Here is a 16,357-nt window from a genome sequence, read left to right on the forward strand (position 1 = left end):
TCGAGAAGGGGCAACCTGTCAGGAGGTGCTCCATGGACTCGATCTCCTGGTCGCAGAGCAGGCAGAGGGCATGGTGGGGGAGACCATGGCGAGCTAGGCGCGCGGCGGTCCAGCACCGGTCCTGGAGCGCCAGCCACGCGAAGAACTTAATCCGGAGGGGTGCCCAGGTTCTCCAAGTCAGCTGCCAGTGCGGCGCACGGATGGAACCAGCGAAGAGCGCGTCATAGCAGGACTTAGCGGAATAGCAGCCGTTGCTTGTCCAGCGCCAACTCAAGCGATCTGGCTCGTCGGAGAGGGTGGTATACTGGAGGCGGCGCCAGAGCTCAACGTACTGGACCATGGCCACCGGAGTGAGTGCTCCTCGAGGGTCGCGGGTCCAGGCGCGGTGGAGAAGGCCGTCCACCACGGAGCAGGAACGGCGGCGTCGGCGGGGAACAAGGGAGGCGAGGGCTGGAGCCAGCTCGGAGATGGAATGGCCGTCCACCCAATGGTCCTCCCAGAAGAGGCAGGAGCGCCCGTCGCCCACGGTCCACGTAGTGGAGGCGCGGAAGATGGCGCGAGCCTCTGGGTCGTCGGGCAGCTTGAGGTGACGCCAAGGGCGTGACAGATCCGTGCGCTGAAGCCAGCATCATCGCGTGCACAGCGCGATGCCAAAACGCTGAAGGTCCAGGATGCCGAGGCCGCCAAACTCGAGAGGCCGACACACCTTTTGCTAGTTAACCAGGCAGTGCCCGCCGTTGGCCTCACGACGCCCGTGCCAAAGGAACTATCTGATGATGCGGTTGACACGTTTGAGAACCGGTTGGCAGATCGCCATGGCCATGAGGAGATGGATCGACATAGCGGAGAGCACGTGCCTCACCAGGGCTAGGCGCTCGCCCCTGGAGAGCATGGAGGCGCGCCATATGGAGAGCTTCTTGACCAGGCGGTCCACCAGGGGTTGAAGAGCCGAGGCCGGCACCTTACGCACCGAGAGGGGAAGGCCCAGGTAGGAGATGGGGAAGCTGGCAATGGGGCAAGACAACACGGCAGCTATGCAGAGAGATAAGTTGCTCCCAAATTATCACACCCCCTATTCCAAGCTATACAAGATAAGGCTCAACTTATACTAACAACCTGCGCCATTTACACAAGATACACATGCATACAATATACGTGACATCTATGTCACATTACACACCTGAATAGCCTATCATCTAACATCCTCCCTCAATCTAAACATGTCAAGGTTGAGATTGTTTCTGAAGGCTTGAAGTTGTCGAGCTTGTAAAGGCTTCGTGAAGCCATCAACAACTTGATCTCCTGTTGGGATAAACCTGATGTCCAAGAGTTTCTTTGCAACTCTTTCACGAACAAAGTGAAAATCAATTTCTATATGCTTTGTTCTTGCATGAAATACTGGATTTGCAGAGAGATAAGTTGCTCCCAAATTATCACACCATAAACAAGAGACACGTGGTCTTGCAATTCCCAATTCATCTAACAGAGTTTCTACCCACATTACCTCAGCTGTTGCATTTGCCAAAGACTTATATTTTGCTTCAGTGCTAGAACGTGAGACTGTAGCTTGTTTGTTTGCATTCGAAGACACAAGATTAGAACCAAAGAAAACAGCAAACCCACCAGTAGACCTTCTGTCATCAGGGCATCCTGCCCAATCTGCATCAGAGAAGGCACTTACTGTTGTTGACGTTGACTTGCAAATTTTCAGACCAATTCCAGCACTTCCTTGGATATACCTTAATATCCTTTTAACTGCCGTCCAATGCAAAGATGTAGGAGAATGCAAAAATTGACATACCTTGTTGACAGAGAAAGCTATATTAGGTCTTGTCAAAGTTAAGTACTGTAGTGCCCCAACTACACTTCTATATTTTGTCCCTTTCCTCTGGACTGAGTAATTCTCCTCCATGCAATGACAAGTGTTCAGTAGTAGACAGAGGTGTACTATAAGGTTTACAATCCTTCATGCCTACACGTTTAAGTATCTCTGTTGCATACTTTTCTTGAGTTAGCAGAATACCATCATGTATTTTCTTTACTTCAATACCTAGGAAATAGTGCAACTCTCCCAGATCTTTTAAAGCAAAGTCATTTCAAGTTCTTAAGCAGAGCTGAGGTGGCCTCTTGAGAAGAACTAGCAACAATTATGTCATCTACATAAATGAGCATAAAAATGATCACCTTTCCTCTCTTGAAATAAAACAAGGAGGTGTCCCCCTTGGAGGGCCGAAAACCAAGTTGTTGTAGCTTTGAATTTAACCTTGAATACCAGGCCCCGGGTGCCTGTTTTAATATAGTGCTTTGTCCAACCTACACACATGTTGTGGTTTAGTATTGTCCACAAAACCAGGTGGTTGTCGCATATAAACCTCTTCCTCGAGAACGCCATGTAGAAATGCATTCTGTACATCCAATTGACGAAGACTCTCCCCTGGATACAACAATAGACAAAACCAGCCTGATAGTAGCAGCTTTAACAACTGGACTAAACGTGTCCTCATAATCAATGCCATAGCGTTGCTTAATGCCTTTAGCCACACTAATCTAGCCTTGTACCTATCTATTGTCCCATCATATTTTCTTTTGATTTTATACAACCATTTACAATCTATAATATTTCTACCTAGTCTAGGTGGAAATAGATGCCAGGTTTTATTTTTCATGAGTGCATCATATTCTACTTCCATAGCATTTTTCCAGTTTTTATCTTGCAAAGCCTCTACTAGATCACGAGGTTCTTGAGTGGCAGCAAAGTTTACAACCTTAAAAAATTTATCATACCTCACAGTTCCATCTTTAGGAACCAAGGGTTTGAAGATACCTCATTTAGCACGTGTATTGGGGCGTTTAGAAACTGTAGCCACAGAGGATCCGGCGGTTGCCGCAGAAGATCCGCCACCTCGTACCGCTAGAGGATCTGCCTCGGCTGTTGCTCGGTCGGGCGTCGGATCCCGCGTTCGATCCGGGGCCACCAAATCTGGTGCAGGCAAATCAGCGCCAGGAGACAGCAGCGCAGGATCCCTTGTTGACGATCCAGATCCACCCGATCGCCGCCAGCTGTCGGTGGAGGGCCCGCCTGTATTGATGCCGCCGCCCCGCACGGGCGACCCGCGCCGCGTGTCACGCGCGAACGGGCTACCTGGTGACCCTGCGCCTGGCGGTGTCGGAGGCGCTCCCGTGTCAGGCTCTGGGCTGCCGCCGAATCTCTCGGGATCAGGACCGCCAGGAGAATCCGCCTCGTGTCTTGTACCGGTCCAGTTTGGCCTTATTGTTGGAAATATGCCCTAGAGGCAATAATAAATTGGTTATTATTATATTTCCTTGTTCATGATAATCGTTTATTATCCATGCTAGAATTGTATTGATAGGAAACTCAGATACATGTGTGGATACATAGACAACACCATGTCCCTAGTAAGCCTCTAGTTGACTAGCTCGTTGATCAATAGATGGTTACGGTTTCCTGACCATGGACATTCGATGTTGTTGATAATGGGATCACATAATTAGGAGAATGATGTGATGGACAAGACCCAATCCTAAGCATAGCATAAAAGATCGTGTAGTTCGTTTGCTAGAGCTTTTTCAATGTCAAGTATCTTTTCCTTAGACCATGAGATCGTGTAACTCCCGGATGCCGTAGGAGTGCTTTGGGTGTACCCAACGTCACAACGTAACTGGGTGACTATAAAGGTACACTACGGGTATCTCTGAAAGTGTCCGTTGGGTTGACACGGATCGAGACTGGGATTTGTCACTCCGTATGACGGAGAGGTATCTCTGGGCCCACTCGGTAATGCATCATCATAATGAGCTCAATGTGACTAAGGAGTTAGCCACGGGATCATGCATTACGGTACGAGTAAAGTGACTTGCCGGTAACGAGATTGAACAAGGTATTGGGATACCGACGATCGAATCTCGGGCAAGTAACGTATCGATTGACAAAGGGAATTGTATACGGGATTGATTGAATCCTCGACATCGTGGTTCATCCGATGAGATCATCGTGGAACATGTGGGAGCCAACATGGGTATCCAGATCCCGCTGTTGGTTATTGACCGGAGAGGCGTCTCGGTCATGTCTGCATGTCTCCCGAACCCGTAGGGTCTACACACTTAAGGTTCGGTGACACTAGGGTTGTAGAGATATGAGTATGCGGAAACCCGAAAGTTGTTCGGAGTCCCGTATGAGATCCTGGACGTCATGAGGAGTTCCGGAATGGTCCGGAGGTGAAGAATTATATATAGGAAGTCCAGTTTTGGCCACCGGGAAAGTTTCGGGGGTTATCAGTATTGTACTGGGACCACCGGAAGGGTCCCGGGAGTCCACCGGGTGGGGCCACCTACCCCGGAGGGCCCCATGGGCTGAAGTGGGAAGGGAACCAGGCCTTAGTGGGCTGGGGCGCCCCCCATGGGCCTCCCCCCATGGGCCTCCCCCCTGCGCCTAGGGTTGGAAACCCTAGGGTGGGGGGGCGCCCCACTTGGCTTGGGGGGGAAGCCACCCCCCTTTCCCCTTGGCCGCCACCCCCCATGTAGATGGGTTCTAGGCCGGCGCCCCCCTCCCAGGGGGCCTATATATAGTGGGGGGGGGAGGGAGGGCAGCAACATGACAGCCCCTGGCGCCTCCCTCTCCCCCCGCAACACCTCTCCCTCTCGCAGAAGCTTGGCGAAGCCCTGCCGAGACCCCGCTACCTCCACCACCACGTCGTCGTGCTGCTGGATCTCCATCAACCTCTCCTCCCCCCTTGCTGGGTCAAGAAGGAGGAGACGTCGCTGCTCCGTACGTGTGTTGAACGCGGAGGTGCCGTCCGTTCGGCACTCGGTCATCGGTGATTTGGATCACGGCGAGTACGACTCCATCAACCCCGTTCATTGGAACGCTTCCGCTCGCGATCTACAAGGGTATGTAGATGCACTCCTTTCCCCTCGTTGCTAGTATACTCCATAGATGGATCTTGGTGATGCGTAGAATTTTTTTTAAATTCTGCTACGATCCCCAACAGTGGCATCATGAGCCAGGCCTATGCGTAGTTACTATGCACGAGTAGAACACAAAGCAGTTGTGGGCGTTGATGTTGCCAATTCTTCTTGTCGTTACTAGTCTTATCTTGATTCGGCGGCATCGTGGGATGAAGCGGCCCGGACCGACCTTACACGTACTCTTACGTGAGACAGGTTCCACCGACTGACATGCACTAGTTGCATAAGGTGGCTAGCGGGTGTCTGTCTCTCCCACTTTAGTCGGATCGGATTCGATGAAAAGGGTCCTTATGAAGGGTAAATAGAAATTGGCATATCACGTTGTGGCTTTTGCGTAGGTAAGAAACGTTCTTGTTAGAAACCCATAGCAGCCACGTAAAACATGCAACAACAATTAGAGGACGTCTAACTTGTTTTTGCAGGGTATGCTATGTGATGTGATATGGCCAAAAAGGATGTGATGAATGATATATGTGATGTATGAGATTGATCATGTTCTTGTAATAGGAATCACGACTTGCATGTCGATGAGAATGACAACCGGCAGGAGCCATAGGAGTTGTCTTAATTTATTGTATGACCTGCGTGTCAATGAAAACGCCATGTAATTACTTTACTTTATTGCTAACCGTTAGCCATAGTAGTAGAAGTAATAGTTGGCGAGACAACTTCATGAAGACACAATGATGGAGATCATGGTGTCATGCCGGTGACAAAGATGATCATGGTGCCCCGAAGATGGAGATCAAAGGAGCAAAATGATATTGGCCATATCATGTCACTATTTGATTGCATGTGATATTTATCATGTTATGCATCTTATTTGCTTAGAACGACGGTAGTAAGTAAGATGATCCCTTATAATAATTTCAAGAAAGTGTTCCCCCTAACTGTGCACCGTTGCGAAGGTTTGTTGTTTCGAAGCACCACGTGATGATCGGGTGTGATAGATTCTAACGTTCGAATACAACGGGTGTTGACGAGCCTAGCATGTACAGACATGGCCTCGGAACACATGCGAAACACTTAGGTTGACTTGACGAGCCTAGCATGTACAGACATGGCCTCGGAACACAAGAGACCGAAAGTTCGAACATGAGTCGTATAGTAGATACGATCAACATGGAGATGTTCACCGATGATGACTAGTCCGTCTCACGTGATGATCGGACACGGCCTAGTTTGACTCGGATCATGTATCACATAGATGACTAGAGGTATGTCTATCTGAGTGGGAGTTCATTAATCAGATGAACTCAATTATCATGAACATAGTCAAAAGGTCTTTGCAAATTATGTCATACGCTTTAGTTCTACTGTTTAAGATATGTTCCTAGAGAAAATTTAGTTGAAAGTTAATAGTAGCAATTATGCGGACTGGGTCCGTAAACTGAGGATTGTCCTCATTGCTGCACAGAAGGCTTATGTCCTTAATGCACCGCTCGGTGTGCTGAACCTCAGCGTCGTCTGTAGATGTTGCGAAACATCTGACATACACGTTTTGATGACTACGTGATAGTTCAGTGCGTATTGCTAATGGTTTAGAATTGAGGCACCAAAGACGGTTTTTGAAACGTCGCAGAACATATGAGATGTTCCGAAGATTGAAATTGGGATTTCGGACTAGTGCCCACGTCAAGAGGTATGAGACCTCTGACAAGTTTCTTAAGCCTGCAAACTGAGGGAGAAAAGCTCAATCGTTGAGCATGTGCTCAGATTGTCTGAGTACCACAATCGCTTGAATCGAGTGGGAGTTAATCTTCCAGATGAGATAGTGATGGTTCTCCATAGTCACTGCCACCAAGCTATTAGAGCTTCGTGATGAACTATAACATATCAGGGATAGATATGATGATCCTTGAGAAACTCGCGATGTTTGACACCGCGAAAGTAGAAATCAAGAAGGAGCATCAATTGTTGATGGTTAGTAAAACCACTAGTTTCTAGAAGGGCAAGGGCAAAAGGGACACTTCATGAAACAGCAAATCATTTGCTGCTCTAGTGAAGAATCCCAAGGTTGAACCCAAACCCGAGACTAAGTGCTTCTGTAATGAGGGGAACGGTGACTGAAGCGGAACTACCCTAGATACTTGGTAGATGAGAAGGCAGGCAAGTTCGACAGAAGTATATTGGATATACATTATATGAATGTGTACTTTACTAGTACTCCTAGCAGCACCAGGGTATTAGATACCGGTTCGGTTGCTAAGTGTTAGTAACTCGAAATAAAAGCTGCGGAATAAACGGAGACTAGCTAAAGGTGAGATGACGATATGTGTTGGAAGTGTTTCCAAGGTTGATGTGATCAAGCATCGCATGCTCCCTCTACCATCGAGATTTGGTGTTTGCGTTGAGCATGATTGGATTATGTTTATCGCCATACGGTTATTCATTTAAGGAGAATAATGGTTACTCTGTTTATTTGAATAATACCTTCAATGGTCTTGCACCTAAAATGAATCTCGATCGTAGTGATACACATGTTCGTGCCAAAAAGATATAAAATAGTAATGATAGTTCCACATACTTGTGGCACTGCCATTTGAGTCATATTGGTATAGAACGCATGAAGAAGCTCCATGTAGATGGATCTTTGGACTCAGTCGTTTTTGAAAAGATTGAGACATGCGAACCATGTCCATTGGTATATATATCCATGAAGAAACTCCATGTAGATGGATCGTTTGGACTCACTTGATTTTGAATCACCTGAGACATGCAAATCATACCACATGGGCAAGATGACTGAAAGGCCTCGTTTTCAGTAAGATGGAACAAGAGAGCAACTTATTGGAAGTAATACATTTTGATGTATGCAGTCCAATGAGTGCTGAGGCATGCAGTGGATATTGTTATGTTCTTACTTCACAGATGATTTGAGTAGATGCTGAATGTATTTACTTGATGAAACACAAGTCTGAATTTTTGAAAGGTTCAAGTAATTTCAGAGTGAAGTTGAAGATCGTCGTGACGAGAGGATAAAATGTCTATGATATGATCATACAGATGAGTATCTGAGTTACGAGTTTGGCACACAATTAAGACATTGTGGAAAGTGTTTCACAATTAATACCTCCTGGAACACCATAGTGTGATGGTGTGTCCGAACATCATAACTGCACCCTATTGGATATGGTGCATACCATGATGTCTCTTGTCGAATTACAACTATCGTTTATGGGTTAGGCATTAGAGACAACCGCATTCACTTTAAATAGGGCACCACGCAATTCCGTTGAGACGACACCGTTTAGAGAAACCTAAGTTGTCATTTCTTAAAATTTTGGGGCTGCGTGCTTATGTGAAAAAGTTTCAAGCTGATAAGCTCGAACCCAAAGCGGATAAATACATCTTCATAAGAATACCCAAAACAGTTGGGTATACCTCCTATTTCAGATCTGGAAGCAAAAGTAATTGCTTCTAGAAACGAGTCCTTTCTCGAGGAAAAGTTTCTCTCGAAAGAATTGAGTGGGAGGATGGTGGAGACTTGATGAGGTTATTGAACCGTCACTTCAACTAGTGTGTAGCAGGGCACAGGAAGTTGTTCCTGTGGCACCTATACCAATTGAAGTGGAAGCTTATGATAGTGATCATGAAACTTCGGATCAAGTCACCACCAAACCTCGTAGGACGACGAGGATGCGTGCTACTTCAGAGTGGTACGTGATCCTGTCTGAGATATCATGTTGTTGGACAATACTGAACCTACGAGCTATGGAGAAGCGATGGTGGGCCCATATTCCGACAAATGGTTAGAAGCCATGAAATCCGAGATAAATGGATCTTTGAGAAGAAGACGGACGTGGACGGTAATGTTACCGTCTATGAAGCTCGACTTGTGGCAAAGAGTATTTCCACAAGTTCAAGGAGTTGACTACGATGAGATTTTCTCATCCGTAGCGATGCTTAAGTTCGTCGGAATCATGTTAGCATTAGCTGCATTTATGAAATCTGGCAAATGGATGTCAAAACAAGTTTCCTTACCAGTTTTCGTAAGGAAAGGTTGTATGTGATACAATCAGAAAGGTTTTGTCGATCCTAAGGATGCTAAAAGGTGTGCTAGCTCCAGCGACCCTTCCATGGACTAGAGCAAGCATCTCGGAGTCAGAATATACGCTTTGATGGAGTGATCAAAGTTTTTGGGTTTATGCAAAGTTTGTTAGAAACTTGTATTTACAATAAAGTGAGTGGGAGCGCTACAACATTTCTGATAAGTATATGTGAATGACATATTGTTGATCCGAAATGATGTGAAATTTCTGGAAAGCATAAAGGGTTGTTTGAATGTAGTTTTTCAAAGGAAGACCTGGATAAAGCTGCTTACATATTGGGCATCAAGATCTATAGAGATAGATCAAGACGCCTGGTGATACTTTCAAAGAACGCACACCTTGACATGATTTTGAAAGAGTTCAAAATAGATCAGCAAAGAAGGAGTTCTTGGCTGTGTTACAAGGTGTGAGTATTGAGTAAGACTCAAGACCTGACCACAGCAGAAGAGAGAGAAAGGACGAAGGTCGTCCCCTATGCTTCAGACGTAGGCTCTACAGTATGCTATGCTGTGTACCGCACATGAAGTGTGCCTTGCCATGAGTTGGTCAAGGGGTACAATAGCGATCCGGGAAAGGATCACATGACAGCGGTCGAACTTGACCTTAGTATCTAGTGGACTAAGGAATTTTCTCGATTATGGAGGTGAAAAGGAGTTCGTCGTAAAGGGTTACGTCGATGCGAACTTTGACACTAATCCGGATGACTCTGAGTAGTAAACCGGATTCGTATAGTAGAGCAGATACTTGAAATGGCTCCAAGTAGTGCGTGGTAGCATCCACAAGATGACATAGATATTCGTAAAGCACACACGGATCTGAAAGGTTGAGACCCGTTGACTAATAACCTCTCTCACAAGCATAACATGATCAAACCAGAACTCATTGAGTGTTAATCACATAGTGATGTGAACTAGATTGTTGACTCTAGTAAACTCTTTGGGTGTTGGTCACATGGTGATGTGACCTGTGAGTGTTAATCACATGGTGATGTGAACTAGATTATTGACTCTAGTGCAAGTGGGAGACTGTTGGAAATATGCCCTAGAGGCAATAATAAATTGGTTATTATTATATTTCCTTGTTCATGATAATCGTTTATTATCCATGCTAGAATTGTATTGATAGGAAACTCAGATACATGTGTGGATACATAGACAACACCATGTCCCTAGTAAGCCTCTAGTTGACTAGCTCGTTGATCAATAGATGGTTACGGTTTCCTGACCATGGACATTGGATGTCGTTGATAACGGGATCACATCATTAGGAGAATGATGTGATGGACAAGACCCAATCCTAAGCCTAGCACAAGATCGTGTAGTTCGTTTGCTCAGAGCTTTTCTAATGTCAAGTATCATTTCCTTAGACCATGAGATTGTGCAACTCCCGGATACCGTAGGAATGCTTTGGGTGTACCAAACATCACAACGTAACTGGGTGGCTATAAAGGTGCACTTCAGGTATCTCCGAAAGTGTCTGTTGGGTTGGCACGAATCGAGACTGGGATTTGTCACTCCGTGTAAACGGAGAGGTATCTCTGGGCCCACTCGGTAGGACATCATCATAATGTGCACAGTGTGACCAAGGAGTTGATCATGGGATGATGTGAGTTACGGAACGAGTAAAGAGACTTGCCGGTAACGAGATTGAACAAGGTATTACCGACGATCGAATCTCGGGCAAGTAACATACCGATAGACAAAGGGAATAGTATACGGGATTGATTGAATCCCCGACATCGTGGTTCATCCGATGAGATCATCGTGGAACATGTGGGAGCCAACATGGGTATCCAGATCCCGCTGTTGGTTATTGATCGGAGAACGTCTCGGTCATGTCTGCATGGTTCCCGAACCCGTAGGGTCTACACGCTTAAGGTTCGATGACGCTAGGGTTATAGGGAATAGATATATGTGGTTACCGAATGTTGTTTGGAGTCCCGGATGAGATCCCGGACGTCACGAGGAGTTCTGGAATGGTCCGGAGGTAAAGATTTATATATGGGAAGTCCTGTTTTGGTCACCGGAAAGGTTTCGGGTGTTATCGGTAATGTACCGGGACCACCGGGAGGGTCCCGGGGGTCCACCAAGTGGGGCCACCAGCCCCAGAAGGCTGCGTGGGCCAAGTGTGGGAGGGGACCAGCCCCAGGTGGGCTGGTGCGCCCCCCCACCAAGGCCCAAGGCGCATGGGAGAGTGGGAGGGGGCAAACCCTAGGTCCAGATGGGCCTTAAGGCCCACCCTAGTGGCGCCCCCCCTCTCCCCCCTCTTGGCCGCCACCCTAGATGGGTTTGGGGCTGCCGCCACCCCTAGGGAGGGAACCCTGGGTGGGGGCGCAGCCCTCCCTCTCCCCCTATATATAGTGGAGGCAAAGGGGCAGCCCAACACACGAGAACCTCTCTCTCTTGGCGCAGCCCTATCCCTCTTCCTCCTCCTCTCCCGCGGTGCTTGGCGAAGCCCTGCGGGATTGCCATGCTCCTCCATCACCACCACGCCGTCGTGCTGCTGCTGGATGGAGTCTTCCCCAACCTCTCCCTCTCACCTTGCTGGATCAAGGCGTGGGAGACGTCACCGGGCTGCACGTGTGTTGAACGCGGAGGCACCGTTCTTCGGTGCTCAGATCGGAATCAACTGCGATCTGAATCGCTGCGAGTACGACTCCCTCAACCGCGTTCTTGCAACGCTTCCGCATCGCGATCTACAAGGGTATGTAGATCCACTCCCCTTCCCCTCGTTGCTAGAGTACTCCATAGATTGATCTTGGTGATGCGTAGAATTTTTTTGAATTTCTGCTACGTTACCCAACAGATACGATCAACATGGAGATGTTCACCGATGATGACTAGTCCGTCTCACGTGATGATCGGACACGGCCTAGTTTGACTCGGATCATGTATCACTTAGATGACTAGAGGGATGTCTATCTGAGTGGGAGTTCATTAATCTGATGAACTTAGTTATCATGAACATAGTCAGAAGGTCTTTGCAAATTATGTCATAGCTTGCGCTTTAGTTCTACTGGTTAAGATATGTTCCTAGAGAAAATTTAGTTGAAAGTTGGTAGTAGCAATTATGCGGACTGGGTCCGTAAACTGAGGATTGTCCTCATTTGCTGCACAGAAGGCTTATGTCCTTAATGCACCGCTCGGTGTGCTGAACCTCAGCATCGTTTGTAGATGTTGCGAAACATCTGACATACACGTTTTGATGACTACGTGATAGTTCAGTGCGTAATGCTAACGGTTTAGAATTGTGGCACCAAAGATGGTTTTTGAAACGTCGCAGAACATATGAGATGTTCCGAAGTCTGAAATTGGGATTTCGGACTAGTGCCCACGTCAAGAGGTATGAGACCTCTGACAAGTTTCTTAAGCCTGCAAACTGAGGGAGAAAAGCTCAATCGTTGAGCATGTGCTCAGATTGTCTGAGTACCACAATCGCTTGAATCGAGTGGGAGTTAATCTTCCAGATGAGATAGTGATGGTTCTCCATAGTCACTGCCACCAAGCTATTAGAGCTTCGTGATGAACTATAACATATCAGGGATAGATATGATGATCCTTGAGCAACTCGCGATGTTTGACACCGCGAAAGTAGAAATCAAGAAGGAGCATCAATTGTTGATGGTTAGTAAAACCACTAGTTTCTAGAAGGGCAAGGGAAAGAAGGGATACTTCATGAAACAACAAATCATTTGCTGCTCTAGCAAAGAATCCCAAAGTTAAACCCAAACCCGAGACTAAGTGCTCCTGTAATGAGGGGAACGGTCACTGAAGCAGAACTACCCTAGATACTTGGTAGATGAGAAGGCAGGCAAGGTCGACAGAAGTATATTGGATATACATTAAATGAATGTGTACTTTACTAGTACTCCTAGCAGCACCTGGGTATTAGATACCGATTCGGTTGCTAAGTGTTAGTAACTCGAAATAAATGCTGCGGAATAAACGGAGACTAGCTAAAGGTGAGATGACGATATGTGTTGGAAGTGTTTCCAAGGTTGATGTGATCAAGCATCGCATGCTCCCTCTACCATCGAGATTTGGTGTTTGCGTTGAGCATGATTGGATTATGTTTATCGCAATACGGTTATTCATTTAAGGAGAATAATGGTTACTCTGTTTATTTGAATAATACCTTCAATGGTCTTGCACCTAAAATGAATCTCGATCGTAGTGATACACATGTTCGTGCCAAAAGATATAAAATAGTAATGATAGTTCCACATACTTGTGGCACTGCCATTTGAGTCATATTGGTATAGAATGCATGAAGAAGCTCCATGTAGATGGATCTTTGGACTCACTCGTTTTTGAAAATATTGAGACATGCGAACCATGTTTATTGGTATATATGCATGAAGAAACTCCATGCAAATGGATCATTTGTACTCACTTGATTTTGAATCACTTGAGACATGCAAATCATACCACATGGGCAAGATGACTGAAAGGCCTCGTTTTCAGTAAGATGGAACAAGAGAGCAACTTATTGGAAGTAATACATTTTGATGTATGCAGTCCAATGAGTGCTGAGGCATGCAGTGGATATCGTTATGTTCTTACTTCACAGATGATTTGAGTAGATGCTGAGAATATTTACTTGATGAAACACAAGTCTGAATTATTGAAAGGTTCAAGTAATTTCAGAATGAAGTTGAAGATCGTCGTGACAAGAGGATAAAATGTCTATGATATGATCATAGAGATATCTGAGTTACGAGTTTGGCACACAATTAAGACATTGTGGAAAGTGTTTCACAATTAATACCGCCTGGAACACCATAGTGTGATGGTGTGTCCGAACATCATAACTGCACCCTATTGGATATGGTGCATACCATGATGTCTCTTATCAAATTACAACTATCGTTTATGGGTTAGGCATTAGAGATAACCGCATTCACTTTAAAAGGGGCACCACGCAATTCCATTGAGACGACACCGTTTAGAGAAACCTAAGTTGTCGTTTCTTAAAAGATTGGGGCTGCGATGCTTATGTGAAAGAGTTTCAAGCTGATAAGCTGGAACCCAAAGCGGATAAATGCATCCTCATAGAAAACCCAAAGCAGTTGGGTATACCTCCTATTTCAGATCTGGAAGCAAAAGTAATTGCTTCTAGAAATGAGTCCTTTCTCGAGGAAAAGTTTCTCTCGAAAGAATTGAGTGGGAGGATGGTGGAGACTTGATGAGGTTATTGAACCATAACTTCAACTAGTGTGTAGCAGGGCACAGGAAGTTGTTCCTGTGGCACCTACACCAATTGAAGTGGAAGCTTATGATAGTGATCATGAAACTTCGGATCAAGTCACTACCAAACCTCGTAGGTCGACAAGGATATGTGCTACTCCTGAGTGGTACGGTAATCCTGTCTTGGAAGTCATGTTGCTAGACAACAATGAACCTACGAGCTATGGAGAAGCGATGGTGGGCCCATATTCCGACAAATGGTTAGAAACCATGAAATCCGAGATAGGATCCATGTATCAGAACAAAGCATGGACTTTGGTGAACTTGCCCGATGATCGGCAAGCCATTGAGATAAATGGATCTTTAAGAAGAAGACGGACATGGACGGTAATGTTACCGTCTTTGAAGATCGACTTGTGGCAAAGAGTATTTTCACAAGTTCAAGGAGTTGACTATGATGAGATTCTCTCATCCGTAGCGATGCTTAAGTTCGTCGGAATCATGTTAGCATTAGCTGCATTTATGAAATATGGCAGATGGATGTCAAAACAAGTTTCCTTACCAGTTTTTTAAGGAAAGGTTGTATGTGATACAATCAGAAAGGTTTTGTCGATCCTAAGGATGCTAAAAGGTATGCTAGCTCCAGCGATCCTTCCATGGATTAGAGCAAGCATCTCGGAGTCAGAATATACGCTTTGATGGAGTGATCAAAGTTTTTGGGTTTATACAAAGTTTGTTAGAAACTTGTATTTACAATAAAGTGAGTGGGAGCGCTACAACATTTCTGATAAGTATATGTGAATGACATATTGTTGATCCGAAATGATGTAAAATTTCTGGAAAGCATAAAGGGTTGTTTGAAAGGAGTTTTTCCAAGGAAGACCTGGATAAAGCTGCTTACGTATTGGGCATCAAGATCTATAGAGATAGATCAAGACGTCTGATGATACTTTCAAAGAACGCACACCTTGACATGATTTTGAAAGAGTTCAAAATAGATCAGCAAAGAAGGAGTTCTTGGCTGTGTTGCAAGGTGTGAGTATTGAGTAAGACTCAAGACCTGACCACAGCAGAAGAGAGAGAAAGGACGAAGGTCGTCCCCTATGCTTTAGACGTAGGCTCTACAGTATGCTATGCTGTGTACCGCACATGAAGTGTGCCTTGCGATGAGTTGGTCAAGGGGTACAATAGTGATCCGGGAACGGATCACATGACGGCGGTCGAACTTGTCCTTAGTATCTAGTGGACTAAGGAATTTTCTCGATTATGGAGGTGAAAAGGAGTTCGTCGTAAAGGGTTACGTCGATGCGGACTTTGACACTAATCCGGATGACTCTGAGTAGTAAACCGGATTCGTATAGTAGAGCAGTTATTTGAAATGGCTCCAAGTAGCGCGTGGTAGCATCCACAAGATGACATAGATATTCGTAAAGCACACACGGATCTGAAAGGTTCAGACCCATTGACTAATAACCTCTCTCACAAACATAACATGATCAAACCAGAACTCATCGAGTGTTAATCACATAGTGATGTGAACTAGATTGTTGACTCTAGTAAACTCTTTGGATGTTGGTCACATGGTGATGTGACCTGTGAGTGTTAATCACATGGTGATGTGAACTAGATTATTGACTCTAGTGCAAGTGGGAGACTGTTGGAAATATGCCCTAGAGGCAATAATAAATTGGTTATTATTATATTTCCTTGTTCATGATAATCGTTTATTATCCATGCTAGAATTGTATTGATAGGAAACTCAGATACATGTGTGGATACATAGACAACACCATGTCCCTAGTAAGCCTCTAGTTGACTAGCTCGTTGATCAATAGATGGTTACGGTTTCCTGACCATGGACATTGGATGTCGTTGATAACGGGATCACATCATTAGGAGAATGATGTGATGGACAAGACCCAATCCTAAGCATAGCATAAAAGATCGTGTAGTTCGTTTGCTAGAGCTTTTTCAATGTCAAGTATCTTTTGCTTAGACCATGAGATCGTGTAACTCCCGGATGCCGTAGGAGTGCTTTGGGTGTACCCAACGTCACATCGTAACTGGGTGACTATAAAGGTACACTACGGGTATCTATGAAAGTGTCTGTTGGGTTGACACGTATCTCTGGGC

The sequence above is a fragment of the Triticum aestivum genome, chromosome 5D (assembly GCF_018294505.1).
Source record: "Triticum aestivum cultivar Chinese Spring chromosome 5D, IWGSC CS RefSeq v2.1, whole genome shotgun sequence".
NCBI lineage: Eukaryota > Viridiplantae > Streptophyta > Magnoliopsida > Poales > Poaceae > Triticum > Triticum aestivum.